The 11,270-nt window shown below is 47.1% G+C and overlaps 1 protein-coding gene across 3 annotated transcripts in view; it reads left to right on the top strand.

Moving 5' to 3' along the window:
- The window catches only part of Ccdc60 (coiled-coil domain containing 60), a 165,021-nt gene that overhangs the window by 56,919 nt on the left and 96,832 nt on the right, over positions 1–11,270 (top strand). The window contains exon 2 of one of the 3 annotated variants that reach the window (XM_010604078.2): positions 1,346–1,471. The exons of the other annotated variants lie outside the window; for them this stretch is intronic. The gene's annotated coding sequence lies outside the window, so the exon portion shown is untranslated. The remainder of the gene's footprint in view (positions 1–1,345; positions 1,472–11,270) is intronic. 3 annotated transcript variants of the gene reach the window in all.

Here is an 11,270-nt window from a genome sequence, read left to right as displayed (position 1 = left end):
AAAGCCAAAAAAAAAAAAAAAAAAAAAAAAAAGGTTTTAAATGACAGCTTCATGAATTGTGCTTATCATAAGCAGAATCTTGAAACCCAAACCTCAGCCCATTTGCCATCACTCTGGACACACAGGCTGAATCTGGAGCTCCAGGCGACACTAGGGGTGTGCCCCGCCTCCAGGACTCAAAGGCGGCGAGGGCTTTCACAGTGGCACCTGCATCCCATGTTTGCAAGGCCCCTTCATCAGCAGTGAGTCTTTGCAACATTCAATGTCCGGAACACAACCCAGGAGTATGTCTGCCTCTACAGCCTTATCTGTTCATCCGGCCCCTTCGTGCCTCGGCTGCAGGTTATTTTAGACTTAATAACACGTGTTTCTCATGGCTCCTGCCCAAAGTTGCAGTTTGCAAATGGCGGAGCTGGGATTTGAACCCCAGGGTCTCTGACTCTAGTCTGTGCTTCTCAGTACGGCCATCATCTGCGCCCTGTGGTAGCTCAGGTATGGGATGACCCTGTTGGCTATCAAGTCATCCCGTTTCCCAGGCCAGTTCACACCCACACTCTTTCCTCAACAAGAGTTGAGATGCCTATGGCCCAAGAAGTTTTATTAAGCCTGTGATTAGGTGCCAAAGACAGATGAAGTGAGCCTGTGTAATACAGATCACTGTCTCGTGTGGAGAGTCTATTCCTCCCTGCTGTATTTGAGTCACACACTGCTATGCTATAGACCACTACGAAACTTAGCAGGTTAAGCCAACAAACATTTGTCATCTCCCAGTTTGTGTGGGTCAGGAACCCAGCTGTAGATCAGTAGGGATGAGCGGGTTCAGGGTTTCTCCCAAGGACAAAACCAAGATGGCAGCTGTGAGTCCTTTAATCTCAAAGCTGAGCTGGGAAGGGGTCACCTCCAAGCTCATTCACGTGACTCTTAGCAGGTAGCAGGTGCTCGCTGGCTATGACTCAGGATGCCATTTCCTTGTTTTTGCTCAAATTAGTTTTCGCTTTTTTTGAGGTAATAGAGACTGAAACTAGGATCTTCGCATTCAGCTACATTTCCTGCCCCCATCCCCATTATGATCACTTTGAGACAGAGTCTCTACATCACTATCTAGGCTAGGCTTGAGCTTGAGACCATCATGCCTCAGCCTCCCAGGGTGCTGAGATCACAAGCACGCACCACATGCCTGGCTGCCAGTTCCTTGTTGTGCAGGTATTTCTCAAAGGGAGGCTCACAACTTGGAAGCTGCCTTTTCCCAGAATGAGAGCAGGTGCCCAAGGCCAATGCCATGTTCACTCTGTTACCTCATCTCAGAAACGACACTGCATCACTGTTTCCCTCTTCTGTTCACTAGAAATGAGTTACTGGGTCCAGCGCACTTTCCTAGGGAGGACTACGGGGTTACTGAGAGTCACCTGAGACACTGCCTATCAGAGACGCGTGCAGAGGAGAAGCAAAACACAATTCTAATTATCCACAGGTCAGGTGCTGGAGACCCTGGGGACTCCAGGAGGGATAAATACACGGTATGATTCTTTCCTTTTTACAACCATGCTGCTCAATCTTAGCAGTCTTGACAGCTTGGGCCAGACACAGCTTTGTGGGGTGGGGGGACAATCGTACCACCACCCAGTGACAACCCAAAGGGGAGCACTCCGGGAAATTACCGGCGTGTATACTACAAATTCACCTTGCATTGCAGAAAAGGGGGCAGAACACCAGCCAGTTGGCACTGGGCCTTTAATAAATGACATCATCATCATCTTCACCAAACACTGTTCTTGCCCTCACACTAACAAATAATTAAGAAATGAGAAGAGATGTCTCATCTGGAATTTTGTGAGCATAGAAGGCTGAGATTTCACCCAGTATCCATTTTTCTTTCACATAAAATAAAATAGAAGCAAAAGATTCTCTACATCTATATGTTTCATGCACAGGGAGCCAGGTAATGGGCTGCAATTCTCTGTCCTCACCACCATGATTTGCAGCTGTCCAATCTTCTCAAACATGATTGTAGAAATAATGGCAAGAATTGCAGAAAAGACTCCAGACTCATTGGCACATCCAGGGGATGAGGTCTGGAATTGCTGCTCTTGATTATTCAGGGATGGTATTTTTGTTTGTCCTTGAAAATAATCTATGGCTAAAAATTCATCTATGAAGAAGTATGGCTCACATTCTTGTAGTCCAGGGTTCAGAAAACTTTCACAGAAAACTTTTTCAGTCTTTGCAGGCCATCCAGTCTCCGTTCCAATTAATCAGCTCTACTTTACAACCCAAAAGTAGCCATAGGCAATATATAATAAATGGGCAGTGTTTGTGTGCCAATAAAGCTTTATTTACAAAACCAAGCATGTTTTTCTATAGCTTCAGTACTGGCCATTCCCTGTCCTCTCTCCCTCTCTCTCCCCCTTCCCCCTCCCTCTCTGGTAGCTAACTCAGCACCTCACACCTTAATCTCCAATTCCATCTGCTTCTCTAAACTCGACCAATGGACTGCTGAGGGCCCATTCATATTCCGATCCGGCTCCAAAGACTCCAGAGTCGCCCATCACCTTGCCTTAGCCTCCTTATTCACCTTCAGCATCCAGCTGCTCCCCAAGATGTATGTGTCATGGGGGAAAAGTCCGTATACCAACAATATTGCTGGTAGTATATTTGTGCAAGAATAGGGTGCTTGTAATTGGAAGGAAGGCTATGTATGTATACAGTCTATGTACGTGTTTATTAAAGAAAACTCTCTGGAAGGAGAGAACTTGATAACACTAAAGATAATTGAAGAACTTGATGACACTAAAGGAGGAAAATGAAGAGCCACAGGGCAGCAAGGATCGAACTCAGGACCTTGTACTTCCCAGGCAGACGCAGCACCACTGAGCCACATCCTCGGCCCAAAGTAAAACTTTTTAGCTACACACCCCTTGGGATATTTTTAAACCATTTAAAAATACTACCTATTCAAAAACAACTAAATTAATTTTGACATGAAACTTAATGCTGTACCTTCAGTCCTTAGCGGGGTGGGGGGTCCTCTCCGACAGGTGATTTTGCTGAAGTGGCTTCTCGTGGCCTCTCAGCATCACCAGCTTCAGGCATATTCTCTCCTGCCTGGGGACATCAGAAGAACCTTCATCACCTCTGCCCTGCCCCATCTTCTGTTGTCGCGTCATCCAGCCCGCTTCCAGAACGAGCTCGGACTTGCAGGGCAAAGTCCGGAATCAACAGAGAGACTCCGGGGAGATTTCTGGAACGCTTCTGCTTTATTCCGGAAATGCACAGGCTTATATAGAGAACCCATGGGGGCGGAGCGTGGGAGGAGCACTTAGCGTTTGGCGATATCTTATTGGCCAGACATGGCGGAGTGATTTTTCTTGGGAGAAGCGAAGGAGTCACGACTAGGGGCGGAAGTGTAGTCGGTTGCACCCAGCATCTACACACTTAAGAGAGTTAGCTCAGCCTTAGCAAGGTCTCCGAATTCGCTCGGGAGACAAGAGTGCGGCGCACCCGGCCCATCCAGGCTTGAACTTCTCCCACAGTCGTCTTCCTCGTGTCACCCACTTCACGCTCCTGGCTGTCCCTTCTGTCCGAAATCCCCTTTGAAGAAAAAAATAGTAGCCATTGTCATGGCTCACACACCTGTGACAAAAAACAAGCCAAAATGCTTAACTAACTAGTATAGCTGAAGGGCCAGAGATTCAGCTCAGTGGTGCCACACCTGCCTGGCAAGGACAAGGCCCTGAGTTTGATTCCTGGTACAAAAGTTATACAGCTGAAGTTTGGGAGGGACACGGGAGCCTTCAGAAATGAAGACTAAAAGACCCAGGGGGAAGCTGTATTTTTACACGAAGGCTGATGAAAGAAGTGTGCGGCTGTGGAAGCATGATTAGACAAAGGGCTATAACCTAATGGCAATAAATCGGGATTGGAGAGGAATTCGATGAGGCCAGATTTTCTGAGTCTCTGGGAGACATTCCCTCCCTGCAGGTAAAGGTCAGGACACGGGTCACGTGAGGATCTCCCGGGGAGGGAAAGGAGGTCAGAGCGTGACCTTTCTAGATTTTATGGCCTGTTTGGGGCCCGAGAGTTTCAGTCTCTATAACCCACTTCAGGGGAGAGAAATTCCCGTTTCTATGACCCGCTTGGAAGAAACAGGGGAGAAGCAGGAACTGAATGCCAGAAGGGCAGAGAAACCTCCCTCCGAGACCCTCCCAGTGCCCTACCTTGGTATGTCTCACATGCACTTTCTTCTGCTTTTTGTTTTCAGCTCGGTCTGGATCTCTGTCAGTATCCCCTCCGGCCTCCGAGCTGTGTTTGGTGCCTACAATTTACCACCAACCTGAGGTGGAGTTGCCTGGATCCAGGAGCTCCCTGAGGGAAAGGCTGGTATCTTATCCAACATCCTATGTGCAACGAGTTTCTGACACATATTTAAGTGGCATTTTAAAGTGTCTGGGCTGCTCCTGCCACCCACTGAGGCTCCTAACGTGGTCCACATAGATTGGCGCGGCATCCTGGGGACCGCGTCATGGAATTCACAGCCCATTGGCCCCGCAGTCAGTCTTGGACTCATCCCAAGGGGGAGGCCCGCTCTTAGGCCTTCTGCATGGTGGCTCTTTTCTCTTTCACCAGTGTCTTGAGCGCAACTCGACTTCTATTTCTTGTGTGAGAAATGAGGTTAGAAGATATTAACCAGAGGCAGGTTTGGTTTCTTTGGACCTTCCGGGGGGTTAACTTGATCGTAGCAGAAATGTCACCTTCATCTTCTTCCAGCGTAAGATAACAGACTGGAGCCCCTTGTGGACCTAACCTCCGGCCACACACTCTTCTTCCCAGGACAGTGACGATAGAAAAGGAGACTTTCTGGGACAACTACTTGTTTCATTTCTCCAGGATGGATTGCCAAATAATGTTTCATTTCCAGGGAAGGAAGTAAACTGTGCCGTGATAAGCAACAGAGGAAGTTCCGCCAGCAACCAGAGTGCTCAAACTTCTGATTCTGCCTCTCACAAGTCAGGTGACCTGAGGCAAGCCATTCAGCTTCTCCCGGTCTCAGATCACGCAATCATAAAATGAGGACAGAAATAATCACGGGGCTCAACTTCAGGGGTGATCGTGAGGATTCTGTGAGAAAAGGCAGGCAAAGTATCCCACCCAGGAATGGCAGTTGTGCATCACTGATGCTGTTGTTCCCAACCTGGTCCATGGCAGACATTGCTAGCCAATCACAGAAATCTCGTCCGATGAGATTGGACCACAGGGCTGCACTTGAGTAGATTGAAGCCGGCAGTCAAGTTAGAGACTACTTGCCCTCTCAAGCCTATTGCATTTTCGGGCACGCGGAACTTGAGCACCGCTGTTAAACAGAACTATCACTGGCAAGGTTCACAGTACAGAATAGCATGGTGGTCACATCCTGGGCCCCATTTCTTGAGACTCTTTCAAGTTTGTGAAAGGCAGCACCTACCTGGCCCATCACACAGATTCCCATTGATTACTCTTACCTGACAGCTGCATTGCTGGTCCCTCATATGGAGTCTTTCAAAACAGCTTACAAGATTAATATATTTGATTTAATTTTTTTTAACTAGGTGGGTAGCACATGGGCCGCTGGCACACAGACTTAGGCCCAGGGCTGATAGGGCTCGCTGATGCTGGCAGCTAATTTCCATTTCAATCAATTGAGAGGGGAGGGAGGCTGAGAAAGATTCAAAGCAAGTGGATGGAATTTGGTTGAAAGCTATGGCATCTAGCGCCACCTACTGTTGAATTGCTGCATTGCTACTGTTGCTGAGCTCTGGAAGAGGTTATTTGGGAACATTTTCGTAATCTTACTCGTTGTAATAATTTCCATGTATGACTCTGTGTATAGAAACCACGGATACTCATAGTATAGAGACAGGGACAGCAACATTCCCTTGATGTGCTTGGTTCATCCATCCCTGTGTGCCAAATGTGCCTCTTAGCTTTCTCACAGATGCTGCATGAAGAATGATGTCTTTGCTTCCACCGTGAAGGATTGGGACACTGAATTTTCAAGGAGGCTTAATAGCTGAGGAGCTGAGCTGTAAATGCAGGAGGACCAGGGTCCCAGTCTTAGCTCTGCTACTTGACCAGCTGTGTAGCTTTGCAACTTCCTCTTAAATATTTCTGTTTCTCCTTCTGCAAAAAGGTGTATGAATAACTATTTCATTAGATTATTGAAAGAAGTAAATGAAACTGATGGACTGAGATGTTAAGCATAGTGCTGAGATGTGACCATTTCTCAATAAATTGTTAATTTAGATCATTTCCTGTATGCACTAAAAGTATGAATGATATATCTCTCCAGAGTTGTGCACTGTTCAACTTTTACATCTTTATATGACTGCAAGCCAGGTTTGGAGAAGACTGATGCAAAGAAAGAGTTAAAAGATGAGCCAGCGCTAACGAGTTGAATAGGGAAAAGGTTGCACAAGAGTATCCCAGGAAGGGAGAGGAGCAGGTGCAAAGGCCCTGTGGTTGGTGAGATCAGAGTACGTATAAACCACTTCAAGGAGGGTTGTATGACTGGACCATAAGAATCAGGACAAGGAAGCACTGTGAGACAGCACTGAAGGCAGGATTCAGATCACATAGAATATGCAGTTCTCTGGAAGGATTTAGACCTTAAGAATGATTCAGGACATTTTAAAAAATATGTTAGGCAAGGAGTAATGGAGTTGGGTGTGCATTTGGGAAGGGTCACCTGTGTGAACAATGGCCAAAGGAAGCAAGTGCCATTGGGAGCTGTCAATATCCAGACGAGCTCCAGAGGCAGCTCGCAGCAATATGGAGATGACACCAGTGGGGATGGAGGGGAGGCAAATTTGAGAGCTTTGGGGTGAAAAGTCAGCAGGAATTGATCTGTTCTCTCAGGAATTGGCAAATTCCCTTTTTGAGGTTTTAGTTTATTTTTGATTGGCAAAACTGTCCAGTGAACGTGGGCTGGAAAGGGCCTGATAGTAAACATTGTTCCAATAAAACCTTATTTACAGGCACCAGCCTTGGGCTACAGTTTGCTATTGTGGGATCAGATAAGGACTGGAAAGGAGAACAAGATGCTGGGCTCCACCTCTTACTATCTGCGTGACCTTTAGCAAGCGGCTTGAGCTTTTGGATCCTGGGCTTCTATTGTGGCAAAAGAGGAATAAGGAAGCCTCCTAGGAATTTCATGAGGATAAAACGAGGCAATGTAAATAAAATGCCTGCTGTAAGACAAACAAGGAAGATTCACCCACACGTACCAGGAAGAAGTGGTGACTCCCTAGCGGATTGTTTCAGGGGCAGGCGATACCTGTTTGTCCATAGCTGGTGGGGCTAAGTGTGGCCAAGCGATTAATGAAGAATCTACCAGACCTTACGAGAACGAGGTACCTTGTCCCCTTTACAATTAACAGTTAACTTGTGGGGTTAATCTTGAAACTATAATGTGTCATCTCATCATTCATTCAACAATGCAATGAGCTCAGCCCCGGGCCCTGTACAGGAGCTGGACCTCGGGAGCTTCCTTTCCAGGGACCATCATCAATTCTCACAATCAGCCCCCTCATCCTGCTGCAGTCTCCCCTGAGTTCTCAGCAGAGGACTTGCTCGTCTCCCTGGATGACCCCCTTTCTACCACCAGTCCCTTCTCATCCCAAGACCCCAGCCTCCTTTCTCCTGGGTCCGTACATGGACGGAGGGGGTGGAACTGAATCAGAATACTCTGCAGGATGCACTCGCACTTCAGCAAAGAGATCCTTTCAAGTACTCAAGGGAATACTTTATATTTCCATTTACAGGGTTTCCATGTGGGTACGGCCACTAGACAACCCTATGTGGCCAGGTACTCAAGTTATTTCTTATGGTCAATACAGAAAGAATAAAATACTCATTGTCCTCCACAGGAAAGTGCCCATCACCACAATAAAAGTTGAAATATTGGTGCGTAAACTAAGGTCTTGTGCATGTGCTTGCCACGATCCTATCCACTCCCTGCATATTTTGCTCTCCATGGCTTCTCTGTAATGAGCCCGGAATTTGCTACCTCCTCTCTCTCCCTCCTTGGTGCTTTTTTTTTTCTCCCTTCCCCCTCCCCACTTTATGGAGCATCCCAGCTGTCCCCCTGATGTCTTATCAACCCAAGCACATTCAGCAGGAATTCATTTCCATCTTAATCTGATTCTAAGAAGTAGATCATATTTTAAGGAATAACAAAGATAGGTTTGGAACATTCTTTCATAAAACACAGAGAACAACAGATATTTAGAAGATTGGCTTTCTGGCTGTGACCTGCTACAAATCGTTCCGATTTTCTGCCATATAAAATTCTTCATGATGAAATCTAACGAAATTCAGTGGATGGCAGATCTGTAAATCATAAAGCTAGCAAGTGCTATTCCTGGAGTGGTCCGTGCTGTGCAAAATGGGGTCAGGGTGGGGGAGTAGAATGGAGCAGCTGTAGGAGCACTTGCTCTGGCGTCACTTGAACTCAAATCTAGGTTTTGTCACTTAATGGCACGTCGTTTTCACCTTTCAAAGCCTCCCCTATGGCCCCCTATAAAACGGAAGTCATAATATAGCAAGGACTACTGGAATCGGGCATTTCACAGGAGAATGCGCTTAGGATAGTGCATGTCGCACACAAATGAACAGTGATGTTATTGGTAGGATTAGCAGTCGTGCCAATTCACAGATAGGTAAATTGAGACTTAAGGAGTGAGAGCAATTCATTTCTTGTGTTTCAACAGAATCAGGATTCAAGCCAGGCCCTTTCTGACAACAAAGTTCTTTCCATTCACTGCTGCCTCTTCCCACTTCTCAGCTGTCAGGCTGAGCCAAATCGCTTTCAATTGTCAGTGTTTAAACAGCCTAGGTGCATGAATATTAAACGTGAGTCTATCTGCCAAGAAGTACCGTATCTACCCAAGGCTCCTCAGGAGTCCACGCACTCACCCACCTTCCCACATTTATCAGCATTTAACCTGACACATTACAGGACATCGCATGCCTTCCTCAGGGTCCCGCTTTCAAGGACTTGTAATCTCTCAGAGAAAGCCTGCTGTCAGCACCTGCTGTAGAGGAGGTGAGCAGGGCAGCGATGTGACTGTTTTCCAGGAAACAGAGCATGGAGTTGGCACCCACTCTCCGCAGAGCAACAGAAAAACTGACGGCTCTGAAGGCCATTGCCACATCACAGGGAAGCAAGGACACAAAAGTCCAGATCAGCTGTCCCCAAGCTGGCTTTCACACATCCAGGCTGAGGGTGACCACAGCCCAAGACAAAGGAGATGCTGATGGGATTATGCTCGGTCCTGATTTTTCTCCTGATTCATTAATCTTTTCCTGACTTTCTACAATGTTCATCAGTTGGTTTCATAACAATAATAAGATCTTCAATGTGCAGTTTTGGGAAGTGTGTGACTTGGGTAGAGAGACACATCCGTCAGTGTCAGCAGGGAATGTAAGGATCTAAGGGATTTGATGGAGTAAGTTCTGATGGAGGCTTACTAAGGTCGAACACATACGGTGCTTCCTATAGAAAGAAGCTGAGAGATGTAGGATTCTGGATGCCCTCGAAACGTGGTTGCTATGGGGGATATCTAGAATGTCCCCCAAAGCCTATGTGTTAAAAGATTGGCCCCCGGCTTGGCACTATTGGAAAAAGGTAGTGGGAGGGAAGAGGGAGGCACTAATGAAAGGCAGGGCCTCACGGGAGGCACTAATGAAAGGCAGGGCCTCACGGGAGGTCTTCGGGTCACTGGGGGAGTGTCCTTGCGGCAAGAGGGAAAACTTCCTGTCTTCCCTTGCTCTTCCTTTGGCTTCCCTTCCGTGCAGTGAGTAGTTTCGCCGCACCACTGTACCAGTCAGTACTTACTAGAGAAACAGATACAACACAAGATATACAAATATATATGATTGGATTGACAAGACTGGCTTACGATGGCCACCCACGGTGTTGGGTGAGGAAGAGAGCAGAGGGTCTGCTGCACACTGGAGACGGAAGGAGCCAGTCAAAGGTCTGGAGCTCACTGCAGTGTCCCGTGTCCGCCTGTATCAGGAGGCCGATGGGTCTGCGATGGGAGGCTGACAAGTCTACACAGGAAGCCAGGCGATGACATCCAAGGTGAAGGCAAAGACTGGAGCTTCTCCAGAGAACAGAGGCAGCAATGCCTTTCCTCATTTCCCCTTTACACCATCCAGGCAATGAGCTGCCCTAAGGCATGGAACTGCTGAGCCCATGGAGCTAAGCTTTCCTTAGCCAAACTTCTTAAATTGACACAGTCAATCCACCATCACAGCCATGAACTTCCACCCACACATGCTGCCCCAGCATGGCCCAAAGCAGTAGGGCCAATGAATTATAGACTGAACCCTCCAAATCTTTGAGCCAAAATAACCTTTTCTCTCTTTATAAATCGAACATCCAAGGTATTTGTTATAGCGATACAAAGCTAACACAATTTTTTACAGTGATTTTTGGAGAAAAAGAGAGATTAATTCCAATTTTGGATTTGCCTTAAGCCATGGGAAACTCTCAGAACTTCAAGCTTAGGACCAAAAGATAAGGAACAACTTAAGTCACCACGGGTGAAGGGACAGTCTATTAACTTAAAGGAAGGATAGCTTTATAGTACAAAAGCAACCTAGGGACACAGCGTTGCCTAAACTATAATCCCCTAACCATCTGCTTTTGGCACTTGTTTCCATTTCTTGAAACTCACAGAGAACAGATCTTTGCAAATTATGCTCCCCAGGTGCCCTGATGAGGGGCTTCCAAGTAGACTGAGGGAATAGACAGCAGCAGAAGGAAACGGGAGGTTGGAGGAGGTGGGACGCCGGGGAATTTCCGCCTCCTTCCTCACTCAGCGGCTGATGGCACTGCCAATTAAAACTTCGCCTCCTCCTGTGTGCAGTCTCTGCCGAGAAGCCTGGTTCCAGGGCTTTAAAGACCACTTCTTCCCTCGGTCCCTCCAGTCCTGGAAGTGGACAAGACTTCTTACTTCTTGCTAGCCTCTAGCTTTCCTTGCCATCGCTACGCCATTCTACAAGTCTTCCAGCACCTTCGTAACTGCTCCGCGCTGTGAGGTCCCATGCATTGAACTATCTGACCTGAGCTCCAATTTCCGGCCTTGCCTGATGCAGTGCGCTAAAATAAACTATGAACTGTCATCGTTCAAGACCCTCAGACGACTCAATTTACGTCATCATTAAACATTTATATTTTGCCTCCATTGAGCGCAGTCAAAACTGCTGTGCAAACATGAAAAATACAGACT

This window comes from Fukomys damarensis, unplaced genomic scaffold (genome assembly GCF_012274545.1).
Source record: "Fukomys damarensis isolate Sample0158 unplaced genomic scaffold, DMR_v1.0_HiC HiC_scaffold_12, whole genome shotgun sequence".
NCBI classification, from domain to species: Eukaryota; Metazoa; Chordata; class Mammalia; order Rodentia; family Bathyergidae; genus Fukomys; species Fukomys damarensis.
Note: the sequence above shows the minus strand (reverse complement) of the source record. Positions and strands in the feature narration are given on the sequence as shown.